The sequence below is a fragment of the Leopardus geoffroyi genome, chromosome C3, assembly GCF_018350155.1.
Source record: "Leopardus geoffroyi isolate Oge1 chromosome C3, O.geoffroyi_Oge1_pat1.0, whole genome shotgun sequence".
NCBI classification, from domain to species: Eukaryota; Metazoa; Chordata; class Mammalia; order Carnivora; family Felidae; genus Leopardus; species Leopardus geoffroyi.
In genome coordinates this window covers 67,782,269-67,796,181 of record NC_059338.1, presented here as the reverse complement: position 1 = coordinate 67,796,181, position 13,913 = coordinate 67,782,269, and the positions used below count along the sequence as shown (strand labels likewise).

Sequence of the window (13,913 nt, the reverse complement as noted above, 5' to 3'; positions counted from 1 at the left end):
CTCTCCCGCAGAGAGCGGTTTCCCGTCCACGCGGGGCGGGGGGCGGGGGGGACACAGGAGCAGGAGGCGCCAGTGGACGGCACTCGGGGGCGGCCGGCACTGCCATCTGCACCGCTCGGGAACCTTCCAGAACCTTGTTGCAGGGAGCACATGAAACCGAAAGCGAAGGGGCTAGAAAGTCTTCCGCTGTTTGTTAGGCACCTGAAGAACTTCAGAGAGAACAACATGTGACCCCTTTGTTTTCTGTTTCAAGTTTTTAAACAGGAAGAACAAAACCAGGGCTTGATGCGCAAGAGAATCGCGGGGCTCTCCGGGGCCTGCAGGCACCCCCTTCCCCCCCAGGGCTCCCTCCACGAGGGGGCCCGGAGCCTGGGAGCCCGGCCTGCACCTGCCCGCGGGCCCGGCCTCCGATGGCTGCGAGGGTCCGAGAGCCCAACCCGGTGCCGACCCGGTGGCCTTTTGGGGACACTCTGTGTGCTCTCTGTAAGAACCACAGAAGGTCAACTGGTGCAGAAGACAGGGAGCCGAGCCAGGGGGCGGCCCCGAGGTTGTCCGGGCCTCGGCCTGACCTCACTTGCTGGAGGGCAAGGTCGTTGCCGCCCGTGCACGTGAGCAGGAAGCCGGCAGGCCCCCCGTTGTGCCCGGAGGTTCGTGAAAGAAGAAACAGACGTGTCAGAACCTCTGTGGTTTGGTTAATGTCGCAACATGGAAACCAGGAAGCTGATCTTGGGGGCACCGGGGGGCCACCTCGGCGGCTGGAGGCTCTGCCCTCCACGGGTCCTGGCGGCCAGCCAGGCGGGAACGCTTGGAAACGTGCCCAACATGCCATCGTGTCGTCAGGAAGGGTCAGAACAGAGTCTACCAGGATGATATTTTTTAAAAAATTAGCTTGATCATCCCTAAAAACTAACAGCCCCTCCCTAAGTTTGCCAGAGTCAGTGGGTGACGGGAGGTGGGGACGCGTTGACGCCCTTGGGTGGGGTCACAGGGCGTCCCAGCGGGCAGAGGCAACCTGCCTTTTTAAATTTTTATTTTTAACGTTTATTCATTTTTGAGAAACAGAGAGAGACAGAGCGTGAGCAGGGGAGGGGCAGAGAGAGAGGGAGACACAGAATCGGAAGCAGGTTCCAGGTTCTGAGCTGTCAGCACAGAGCCCGATGCGGGACTTGAACCCACGAACCATGAGATCGTGACCTGAGCTGAAGTCAGATGCCCAACCGACTGACCCGCCGGGTGACCCCAAACCTGCCTTTTTAAGGCTGTGAACGGGCTTGGCCTTGAAAGCCTGTCCGGCGTCAGTCGGTCAGCAATCGCCACCAGGGGCTGCGAGCCCTAAGGCGCCGGCAGAAAGGGCCGCCCGCAGGCGGCCGGGCAACTGTCTTTGCTGGAAAACCTCGCGAGGCGAGGCCAGTGCAGGGGGAGGCGCCAGGTAAGGGCAGAAGTGCAGAGGCTCCGTGTGACGAACCACCCTGTGACGGTCACACCCGAGGGGCCCTGACGCACAGGCGGGGTGCACCTCACTGGCTCGGGGAGAGAACACGAGCCCCCTGCTGTCCCCTAGCAGCTGGCGCAGCAGGTAATGGAGACCCGAGGAGCCCAGGAGCGGCCGCGCCACACTCCGCACGTCACCTGCCACACGCTTCCCCCTAAGTTCTCGTTGTCCCAAAGGATTGGACGCCACCGGTGAAACTTCCGCGGGCACCCCCAGCTGACTGCGGTGCTCCTGTGTCCCTGGTGCCCCTGGCGGGCTGCAAACCCCTGTCCAGAGGGTGGCGCCCCGGGAGGGGGACCTCAGAGGTACTTTGATTTTAATGAGCACCGGGGACTTAAATACCCGGGTCCGGGGCAGGAAGGTGGCCCGGGAAAGTCCCAGGCTGCGGGGCGCGGGTACCCAGCTGCCTGGGTGTGGCCGGAAGCCCCTCCCAGTTCGGCCGGCGTGGCCCTGCCCCCGGTCCCAGAACAAGGACACCTGCGTGCAGCCACGCGGGAAGCCACCGCTGCAAACGCGCACAGGCCCAGAGCGGCAGGAAGGCACCGGCGCTTTGCTCGGGGTGAAGGGAGCATCTGGGGGCAGGGGAACACGTCTGCAGGGACCCCGAGTCCCCAGACTTTGGGTCTCGGCGGAAGGGACCTCCTCGGGGGTCTCTGGGGAGAGCCGGACAGCGCCCCACGGCCCTTGCTGTCCCCCAGGGGCCCCCACCCGGCTGATTGCAGCCACAGGCTCTCGGGGCGCTCTTGCCTTGGGAGGGCATCCTGCCAAGAAGCTCCTGGAGCCCCAGGAAAGGCCCCTTCCCAGGGGAGGGACTCATCCTGTAAATTAAAGGGCTCATTTCAAAGACACTTTTAATAATCCCAAGGGTTGTTGCCAGAAAGAAAATGATAGAGTTGGCACCATGAGGGACGGCTCGCTGGGCCCGGTGCAGGAGCCCGCGCTGGGGGCTGTAGCCCTCAGGACGCTAGGGAAGGGGACGCGGGGCTCGCGGATGGACCGCGGACAAACGTCCACTCGTTCAGGACAGGGTCTACTGGGCACCCGTGGTGTGCAGGCCCGGGGCTGCAGCCTGGCCGTGGCCTAGTGGGACAGACAGACGGGGCTGGCACCCGGACAGCGTGGGGACATTCCAGTGGGACCCAGCAGGTCGGGGAGAGGCCGTTCTCCACGAGCAGCACCCCCTTGGAGATGTCCCTGCTGTGGCTTCGGAAGGACCTGGGGGGTGGGCTCCTTCCCTTCGTTTCTTTTTTCAATTGTTTTTAATGTTTATTTTTGAGAGAGAGAGAGAGAGAGAGAGAGGGAGAGAACGAGCGGGGGAGGGGCAGAGAGAGGGAGCCACGGAATCGGAGGCAGGCTCCAGGCGCCGAGCCGTCTGCACAGAGCCCGACGCGGGGCTCGAACCCACAAACGGTGAGATCATGACCTGAGCCGAGGTCCAGGTCGGACACTCAACGGGTTGAGCCCCTCAGGCGCCCCCCTCCTGTCTGATTTCAGCTCTCTCTCTAGCAGCTCAGCGGGTCTGAGCCCCAGGGACGCCTGGCCCCGCCCCCATCAACCCAGGTTACAAAGATCTCTCCTGGGAATGTTTTCTCCTGGGGACTGAGGCCAAAGATAACGCTCCCCCCAAAGAAGAGGATGTCCATACTCCTCCCTCCTCCCCCCACCCCTCCCCCACCCCTCCCCTCATCCCTCCCCACCCTTCCCCTCCCTCCCTACCTCTCCCCACCCTACCACTCCCCCCACCCCTCCCCACCCTCCCCGTCCCCCCACCCTCCCCTTCCCCCCACCCCTCCCCACCTACCCCTCTCTCCCTCCCCCTCCCCCCCTCCCCTCCCCATCCTACCCCACTCCACCTACCCCTCCCTGCCTACACCTCCCTCTGGCCTGAGTCCCGAGTCGAGTCGCTGAATCCCAGGCTGCCTACCTGTCTCCACCTACCCCTCCCTCTCTACCCCATCCCCCTACCCCTCCCCACTTACTCCTCCCCACCTACCCCTCCCTCTCGCCTGAGTCGCTGAATCCCAGGCTGCCTATGCCTACGGTGCAGACTAGAGAAAATGACAAATAAAACAGGTCCCTCCCGGATTGGACACAGCCCCACCCACGGCCCAGGCCTGAAGCTTGGTCGTCCACAGTGCCCCTGGCAGGATTCGGGGCCTCGGGGACCCGGGGTGGACACCCAGCACAGCAGCCCCGAGACCAGGCTGACCCCCTGGGACCCCTCCCCAGGGAGACACCCGCTGACGGTGCCCTCACGGATGGAAACAGTTACCACTGAACCCGATCATCGGCTGCTTTATCTGTAGAACCTCAGCGGCGGGTGAGGGGAAAATCCCCGTTTTCATGGCGCTCTGCAGCGTTCAGTGCGTCCACGTGGTGTGTCCTGTGAGCCTCACCGACAACCATGGGGGAAGGGGCAACTACCCACCCCCTTTCACCGGTTTTCTCCTCTGAAAGCGTGAGGTCCTGTCCTGTGTCCGCATCCCATCTTTCACAGTGGTGCACGAGGCCCTTCCAAGTCTGCCGGCCCCCCAGCCCTTCACTGGCCTCATCCTCCCCCCAGCCCCCTCTTCCCCTCCACTGACTCAGCCCCAGCCACCCCAGCCTCCTTGCCGTTGCCTTCCACCCCAGGGCCTTTGCACATCCTGCCTTCTCTGCTAGAACACTTCTGGACGCTCTGTGGCTCTCTCCCTCTCTTCTTCAGGTCTTGCCCCCACGTCACCATCTCGGCAAGGCCCTTCCTGACCACTCTATTGAAAGATACAGCCCACGACCAAGCCCACGCTTCCTTTCCTTTTCTCCATGGCACTTTCCATCAAACACATATACCTCACTCCTTTTACCTCCTTGAGTGTTTTAGGACTAGAAGGTCCTGCAGGGTGGGCGGGTGCCCGCTTCCCCAGCCCCAGGACGACCCCCAGGGCCACGGCAGGTGCTCCCTCAATACCGGGGGAAGGAATGGCTGCTCAGCCTCCCCTCTGCAGCCTACGCCTCTGGGCGGCTGGCTATCCTTTCTCCACAGCACACGGCGGCTGTGGTGTAACCAGACGCCCTTGAACAGCAGCATGGAGAAGGGACAGTCTCCGATCGGGCAGCGGTGGCCATCGGCAGCCAAGCCCCTGCGGTCCGGTTACCTCCTTCTGCGGCAGCTCAGTAATTTACCCCCCGGGCACCTCTTCATCACTGAGACCCCCTTTGTTCTGGGAGCAGCATCTCCCGGAGCCTTTATTCAGATTACTTTTTAAGTGTCTGAGAAACGTGCCTGTGAGACACCTTCAGGCTTCACTTTGTCCTCACCTGTCTGCCTTGGTTGGGGGCGGGGGGGGGGGACCAGAGACCAGGTAGGAGGCCAGGAGAGGACACCGGGGGCCGGAGGAGTCCCAGGAGTGCGCCCGCCCTGCAGAGCCCCCTCCAGGGTCCAGGGACGCAGCGCAGGCACCGGGGGTCCAGGAGCAGCAGCTCCCAGCACACGATGCCGGCGCCCGTTACAGGGGTATGTGCACCGCCTGGCCCCGCCGAGGACGTGGTCTGGCCCAGCCCCAGCCGGCGGGTCCCTGCAGAGATGCTAGGGGCAGGGGGTGGGGGTGGGGGGGGGCACAAGGCCGCCGAGGTGATGCGTTTGCTCCACTGAGGCCCTGATTTCCTTAATCGCCATGACAGAAATGAGCTTCTCACCTGCTTGGTGGCCGGGGCGTCATTCACAGCCCCCAAAGGCGGAAGCAAGCGGGGCACCCACGGACAGGTGAACGGATGAAAGACACGGGGTTGGATGGAATAGTAGTAAGTCTCTTTTTTTTAATGTTTACATTTATTTTTGAGAGAGACAGAGCATGAGCAGGGGAGGGGCAGAGACAGAGGGAGACACAGAATCTGAAACAGGCTCCAGGCTCTGAGCTGTCAGCACAGAGCCCGACACGGGGCTCGAACCCACGAACCGTGAGATCGTGACCTGAGCCGAAGTCGGACGCTCAACCGACTGAGCACCCCCAGGCGCCCCGAACTGTATTCAGTGTTAAAAAATAAGGAAATCCTGACACCCTGCCACCACATGGGCAAACAGAAGGACCGTTACGTCAAGTGCAATGCGCCGGTCACGAGAAGACGAATTCTGCGTGATTCCACGTGCACCTAGAATGGCCAAATTCAGAGAAACAGAGAGCAGAGTGGTAGGGGCCTGAGGCCGGGGGGCACGGCTGGGGAGTTGCTGTTTAATGAAGGCACGGTCTAAGTTTGAGAACACGGAATGTTCTGGAGACGGACGGCGGTGATGGCCGCACAGCACTGAACGTGCGTAATGCCACCGAAGCGAACGCCCAAACGCGGTTAAAATGGTAAATTCCAGGCACGTTGTACCACCACAGCAAGTTTTTCACATCTACGCTCAGCGCTTAGATGCGTGTGTGTTTGGGTGGATTTCATCCGCAGAACCCATCGGCTGGGGCACCTTTCGGTATTTACTTGGGGGAAGGGGCAAGAGCGTCAGGTCCCAAGACCGAGTTCCTGCGTTGAGACTCCCGCGGCTCATCTGGCAGCCACGTGGCTTCTGGAAAGTCAGTGGCTCTAGGCAACACATTCTCCTCGTTGGTAAAGTGGGGACAACGATCACGCCTACCCCGTGTGGCTCGCTATTAAGGTCAGAAGGGGTAATGCAGTAGGCACTCGGCGCAGCTCCCGACGCGCAGCAAATCCTCCAGCGCTGCCCTCGGGGACGTGCACGACCCGGTCCCTGCCCCTGCCCACTAGCGGTAACGATACAACAAGGTTAGACCGTGAACATATCCACAGGCAGGAGACAGGAGACCACGACAAGAACACAACTAAATAAAAATGGTCATTCTTGAGGGGGCGCCTGGGGGCTCTGTCGGTTAAGCGTCCGACTCTTGATCTCAGCTCAGGTCTTGATCTCAGGGTCGTGAGTTCAAGCCCCGCGTTGGGCTCCATGGCGGGGCGTGAAGTGTCCGTGACAAAAATTCTTTTTTTTTAATGTTTAATTCTGGAAAAAGATTGTGGTCATCCTTGAAAAAGGACGTGGCTCACATCAACCGAGGACACCCTTAGGTGCGGACCATGCCTGAGGTTGGCCAGGGAGGGGTCCCCCATGGTCACCCCCAAGGACCACTTCCTGGTCACCCCAGAGGAACTTCTCGTGGGAGACTCTGGTCACTCAGATCTTAGCTGAAACGTTGTCTCCTAAGAGACTTTTCCCCTCACCTGACCTACAGTAACCCTTCCAGTACTCTTGAGACCATTACCATTACTTTCTTCGGGAGTACCTAAGGGTATTCGGTATTATCTTGTTCACCATCGGCCTTCCCCCTCCCCAGGGTGGAGACTCCCCAAGGGCAAGGGCTCCTCTGTCTGGCCAGCACATGGCAGGTGCTCAAGGTGCCTGCGTGAGTGACAAGGCCCAGGCATCTGCATTTTGAGTTCCCACAGTGATCCAGAAGTGCACTGGGTTAGGGGCCCGAGGCCCAGCGAATCTAGCCTGTCACCTACCTGACATTCCCCAGCTTGTGATTCAAGTACTGGTGACTCAGCCGGAGCGATGGAGACGTCAGCGGGAACAGCGGGACCGCCTGCTCCTGCTGGCCCTCCCACACAACCCACCCTTACAGCGAATCCCAGGAGACCAGAGCCTGCGCACCAACTGCCCCGCAGTCCACAGGAAATTACAAGAGGTCTTTAAGCAAAAGAGTGACCCAGATTATTCTTTTTTTATTCAAGGGACCTAGAATAGCGAAAAAAAAAAAGAAAGAAAGAAAGGAAAGGAAAAAGTCCTGGAAAAGAACAAAGATGGAGGGCTCACACTTTTTTATTTGAAAACTTACCCTCTTGTAGTAATCAAGACTGTGGTACCAGCACAAGGGTAGACATATAGGTCGATGGGATGGGATTAAGTCCGGAAGTACACCCTCACATTTACAGCCATCTGATCTTTGACAAGGGAGCCAATACAAATCAATAGGGCCAGAAGAGTCAAATGATGTTGGGACAACTGGATATCCACATGCAGAAGAAAGAAATTAGATCCCTACCTCACACCATATACAAAAATTAGCTCGGAATGGATCAAAGACCTAACTGTAGAGATAAAATGACAAATCTTAGAGGAAAAATATAGACATAAGTTTTGACATTGATTAGGCAATGGTTTCTTAGATACGATACCAAAAGCATAAACAATCAAAGAAAAATATAGCTACTTTGGACTTCATCAGAATTGAAAACTTTTGTACCTTCTAAAGGACTTTAAAGAACACTATCAAGAAAGACAGAATACAACCCATAGAACTGAGAAAAAAGTTTGCAAATCATGTATCTACTAACAGACATGTTTTAAAAATACATGAAGAACTCTTACAATTCAATGATAAAAAGATAAATAATCCAATTTTAAAATAGGCAGGGGTGCATGAGTGGCTCAGTCAGTTGAGCGTCCAACTTTGGCTCAGGTCATGATCTCGCAGTTTGTGAGTTCGAGCCCCATGCTGGGCTGCGTGTTGACAGCTTGAAGCCTGGAGCCTGCTTCGGATTCTGTGTCTCCCTCTCTCTGTCCCTTCCCCACTCATGCTCTGTCTCTCTCTGTCTCTCAAAAATGAATAAATGTTAAAAAAGATTTTTTAAAAAATGGGCAAAAGATCTGAATAGACATTTCTCCAAAGAAGATATACAAATGGTCAATAAGCCCACGGAAAAATATGCACATCATTAGCATCAGGGAGATGCAAATCAAAATCATACCACTTCATACCCACTAAGTATACAGTAAAAAAGACAGACAGACAGAAAGAAAGACAAAGAGAGAGACAGAGAAATAGTAAGTGTTGACAAGGATGTGGAGAAAACGGAACCCTCATACTCCACTGGGAGGATTATAAAATGGTGCAGCCACCTCGGGAAATAGTTCCTCAAAAAGTTAGACACCGAGGTACCATATGACTGCTAGGTATATAGAGAAATGAAAACATACGCCCTTACAAACACTTGTACGCAAACTTCATAGGCAGCATTATTCATAGTTGCCAAAAGGTAGAAACAACTCATTTGGTGTTCAGCCCATCATCTGGGGAACGGATAAACAAGATGTGGTATAACCATCCATCCTGCAGAATATCATTGGCCCTAAAGAGGAATGCTGACATGGTACAATATGGATAAGCCTTGCAAACATCACGCTAAGTGAAAGAAGCCAGTCACAAAAGAGCACCCAGTGTATGAGTCCATGAATATAAAATGTCCAGCATAAGCGAATCCATACAGACAGAAAGTCGATTTGTGGTTGCCTAGGGCTGGGGACAGAGGCAGAAATGGAAAGTGACTGTCGGTGGCCCGGGGCTTCTTTAGGGGAGGACAGAAATGTTCTGAAGTTGGTTGTGGTGGTGGCTGACACTGCGAATACACTGCAAACCACTGATTATTCATTTTCAACAAATGGATCACACAGTATGTGGATTATATCTCAATAAAGCTGTTGCATTTCTAAAAGTTTTTAAAATGTTTTTTATAAAGCTTTTTTTAAAGTTTATTTTGAGAGAGAGAGAGAGAGAGAATGAGCGGGGGAGGGGCAGAGAGAGGGGGACAGAGGATCCGAAGGGGGCAGTGAGCCTGACATGGGGCTCGAACCCACGAACCGTGAGATCATGACCTGAGCTGAAGTCGGAAACTCAACCGACTGAGCCACGCCAGCGCCCCAAGCTGTGGCATTTTTGCAAGGTGTTCTGCAGCTGGACTGGAACAGGAGAGCACGAGGGTGACAGGACAGGAAGGGGGCTGCTGGGGGAGTTCAGGGTGGAGCCCAAGGATCCTGTCACTGACGGAGCTTGGGAGTGGAGGGGGGGTGTGGCTCCTTCTTAGTGTCACCTGTGCGGCCACGTCCCGTGGAGGTGGGAGTGGATACTCCCGTGGAGTATCTCCTTTATTTACTCTTTCCCCAGAGATCTGTTAAGACGGGCACAGTTTATGTGCTGTGAAACTGAGGCTCAGAGGGGTCCAGGGACCTGCGGGGTCACACAGGATTGGCGGAACTGGGGTCCGAGCCAGGTGGCCCCACCCCAAAGCCTGCGTTCCTCCTTGTTCCTTCTGGGCCAGGCGACGGGGAGCAGGGGACACCACTTTCCGAGAAGGAGGGACGAGGGCTGGGGGTCGAGGAGCGAGGAGGAACTTGAGAGGCCTCTGGAATGGCCAGTAGGTATTCCATGTGGCCACGGGTTACTTGAAACAGGAGGCCTAAAGGACAGACGTCCGTGTCATCGAACACACCTGTTCTCCCTGGGAGTGACCATCACACGGAAGTGCTACTTGGGATGAAGACCTGAGACCCGCCCTCCCCACCCCCCACCCCATGCTTGGGGAGGGAAGAGGAAGAGGAACCAAGGAAGGAGGTGGAGAAAAATCCAGAAGTCAAAGGAAAGGCGGGAGGGGTGAAAGGAGAGAAGGTGCCAGATCTCAGCCCTCCTGGAGGGTGGAGACTGACAGAGGCCACGGCCACCAGGGTCTGCGTGGAGGGCCACGGCCAAACGGCAGGTGGGTGGGAGAGGGGCATGGAGACATCTGTGTAAAAACCACCGAAGGAGATCCCTTTAAAGGCGCCTGGTCGTGAACGGAGGAGAGGATCCTAAGAAGAATCACGGACTCTGCCTCCAGGGGTCAAGCCTCCCCTGGGGTCCAGGGTCTACGGGCTCCCGGGTCACCCTTCCCTGCAGGGGGGGTGCAGACACTCCCTCCCCACCCCCGCCTCTCAGCCCAGAGCAGGGGCAGTGCTGGCAGGTCTGGCTTTCCTGCTTTGGGAGCATAGGACAGATTTCAGTGATAAAGGACAGTTCGCAGACATTCGGGAACCGCAGAGAATCTCTATCGTGATACAATAATTTAAATCATTCCAAAGTTTGGATTCTGCTCCGAATGCCCCCTGCCCACAACCCCTCCTCGTCGAGCTTGAGGAAACTCTGGCTTAATGCCAAAGTGGCAACGGCCCCCCCAGCAGCCACCTGCGGCCCCGGCCCCAACCGGCCGCACCTGCCCTTGACCTCTCCCAGCTCCAAGCCTCAGCTGCCACCCGCCTATGTCCCAAACGCCGCTCTCTCGAGTCACACCCTCTAGGCAAGAGCAGGCTGAGTGAACAGCACCCCACCCCGTGCTTCTGGGTCAAGGTCCCCAAGGCCCCCTCACGTCACTGTTACCCCCAACAAGGGCCCGCCCAGGCTTCTAGTTCCAAGGCAAACCTGGGAGCCCCGCACTGCCGATCAAGCATCTGCTGGGTGTGACAGACAGCCGTGGTTCCTGCACCTGCCAGCAGGCCAGCACCTTGGCCCCGCCCCAGGGTCACTTCACCTGTCCCTCTAGTCACCCCTCTCTGCTCTGGGCTGGCTTGGGTGCCCCCCGCCCACACCAGCCAGCAGGGGTGGGATTGCCTGGTGCCCCCCATCCCACGGGCCACTGTTCCTCCCAGCCCCCTCCCGGGTCCCCTGGTGTCTGCAGGGGGGAGGGAGGACTGTCTGGAGGGCAGGTGGGGCAGGGGGCGAGGTCCAAGCCCACAGGGACCAGAGGGCCCTGCATTCAAGCACAGGAAAACCCAATTGGCCAAAAATACATGAAACAATCCCCTAAAAACAAACTCCCTTAGGCAAGCCTCCTTTGTGGCTCAGTAGCCCGCCTCTGCCCAAAGTGGTGCACGTGCCCTGGGGTCTCTCAGGGAGTGCAGTCCCCCCACCAGCATCCTGCTCCCCCACGACCCCGACCCTGTGACCCCTCCTCCACCCCCACCGGTTCAGAAATAGCCTGGTGGGTCCCTGGGGGGAGGGGACCCGGGAACCGACAGGCCGGCGGGGCAGGTGCGCGGGGTCTGGCCTGGCCGGAGCGGGGCTGACTCAGTGGGAACCTGGCGCCCACCCCAGCTAAGGTGGTCAGGCTGGGGGCCCAGCCCCACAGGAAGGGCAGATAAGATCCCATGACCAGCACTGGCTGCCTGAGGCGCTGGGTCGAGAAAGAGTCTGAGGATGTAATTCTGCCTGGCAAGAAGGATCTCCCGGTGCCCAGGGGTGGGAGGAGGTGGAGACTCGAGGACCACAGATTTTCCCTCTAAATTAAAACGTCTGTTTCCATTGAGCTGGCAGTAAATAAAGCTTGACCACTGGGGTTTCTCCTTTGCTGAAAGTTGTTAAAAAACAAAAACAAAGACTTCATCTTGGGATTTGCCCATATGAGAAAATTCCGAGCAACTCTCGGTTCCCCTTCTTAAGGACGGGACCCTGGAGGCCTGTCTGGGCATTTATCCAGAGGCCCCCACCTGCAAGCCCACTGTGTGTCCTGCAGGAGGACGGACCCGAGGTGTGGCCGCACAGGTGCTGCGGTCCTGAGGCCGCCTGGGCCGCAGGTGCAGAGAAGAGGGCAGAGTGGGGGGCAGAGGCGCTGGGGGTGGGGGGCCAGGGGACGCACAGCCTGGAGGGAGCTGGCGGGAGGCCTGGGCTGGGGCAGCAAGAGGGGTTCTGTGTCCGTCGCCTCCGCCGTGCTCCCAAGAGAGTGGGAGTGAGGCTCCCTGGGGTGGCCTGGGAATCTGATGGCCCGGGAGCTGAAGACAGAAGGTGACGCACGAGTGGGGTGGCTCAGGGCACAGGGGGGCCAGGGTGGGACGGGAAGTAAAATCGGAAAGAGGGACCTGACCCCACCGGCTCAGCCCAGGCTTTGGAGGAGGAAATAGAAGCCTCGTCTTTTTCTGGGTGAGCAAAGCGGGTGTGGCCGGATCCTCCTGCCCCGTGTCAAGACCGGGGGCGGGGGCAGGGCCCCCGGGATTGTGGTCTGGCCCCCAAAGCCTGGCACATCCTCCTCCTGGAAACAGGTGTTCTCCTCCAGAGTCTCTGGCTGCAGGTGTGCGGTGCCCGATGGCCCTGGAACCGCGCGGGGGACGAGTGAAGTCAGGGGAAGGGGCCCCCTCACCGCCACCCCCCCCAACCCCCTGCCGCTAGGTCGGCAATATCACAGGGTGGTTACACAGTCAGGTCAGTGACAGAGACCCGAACTTTTACCCACAAAAAGGCGATTCATCGGAAAGAGGACGAGGTGGCAGGAGCACGGTGTCCGGTCGTTGGGACGCCAGCAGAGCACACCCCCCCCCCCCCCCCCCCCCCCCGCTCATCTGCGCTTCCTCCCCGTCCCCTCCCCCCGCCCCCGCAGTCGTAATCAGAGCCCTTAACGTCATCGGCACCCTGTTGAGCACTTGCCAAGCACAGAACTGACAATGTTACCCGGTTTCGTCGTCATGACAACCCCGTGCGGTATAAGCATGATTGTCACCACCTCCGTTCTGCAGATGTGGGACCGAGGCACAGAGAGGTTGAGTAACTCACCGAAGGCCACAGAGCCAGGACACAGAGGGCCAGATTCTCGCACACCACTCTCCCGTGCCGCCTCCGTCATGAGCTGGACGGGACGCCCCCCAAATGTGCCTCCTGCCCTTGCCGAGTCCCCTCCCCGTGACCTCAGAAGTCAGCAGGGAGGACAGGCAGGAAGAAGGGGGAAGGGCCGCTGTGAGGCACCTGGGCAGGTTACCGTCTCTACGGCAACGCCACATGTTTCCTGGGCTCAGCTGCACCACAGCCCCCAGAGGAAACGGAGACCCAGCGAGAGAGGACAGGCCTGGGGCCTCGCTCACCTCGGCCGGGGCCTTGCCGGCACAGGGGCTGCGGGCCTGTCGGTGCACAGAAGTCACAGAAGCTCCAGCTTCTCGCCAGGCCTTTCTGCTCAAGTCCCGTGTCCACGTTCTCCAAGTCCTGACCCTCGAAGCCACCAGAAGAGGCCGTGGGGCAAGGTCCTCGTGGCTCCCACGTAAACCGCCTGCACGGGTGCCGCCCTCCCTGCGGCCACCACCCACTTCCTGTCTCAGTTCTCTGGGTGCAGCCATCGCAGGGCAGGGGCAGGGCCGGCCGGGAAGTTCTCCTTCCCCCCGGGGAGCCAGTGCCGGGGTGGGGGCGGGGGCAGCAGCTTCTCCAAAACCATGCGCCTGTTCCCAGGCTCCTTTCAGAAACACACAGAACCTAAACACCTGGCCCCTCGCTGTGGCCCCATGCTCCTCGATGAGGCCCTGAGAGGCCCCCGGAGCGTTTCCTCGTCAGTGGCAGGAGGGGTTTGGCCAGGGGACCCCCGGGGGGCTTGCTGGCTCTGCCCCCCAAGACTGTGAGTGGAACCCCCTGCAATGGGTGCAGAAAACTCTAGGAGGAGGAGTGACGAAGGCAGACTCAGAGAGGGCTTCTTTAAGACTGAGTCCCCCTAAGTTAGGGGTGGGGCCCAGAAACTGCTTTCTCACGAGCTCCCGCCAAGACCCAAGACCATATGACCGCAGGCCCTTTGCACTTGTTCCATGAGAGCCCTTGTGCCCCCGCTTTCCCCCAGACTGGCGCCGCGCTCCCTCCGTCTCACCCGTCTCTGC

At 58.8% G+C, this 13,913-nt stretch overlaps 1 protein-coding gene across 1 annotated transcript in view; it reads right to left on the bottom strand.

Annotated features, from left to right (window-relative positions):
* LBR (lamin B receptor) overlaps positions 1-13,567 on the bottom strand; it is a 43,546-nt gene extending 29,979 nt beyond the window's left edge. The window contains exon 1 of the mRNA XM_045453291.1: positions 13,140-13,567. The gene's annotated coding sequence lies outside the window, so the exon portion shown is untranslated. The remainder of the gene's footprint in view (positions 1-13,139) is intronic.
* Between the last annotated feature and the right edge of the window lie 346 nt (positions 13,568-13,913).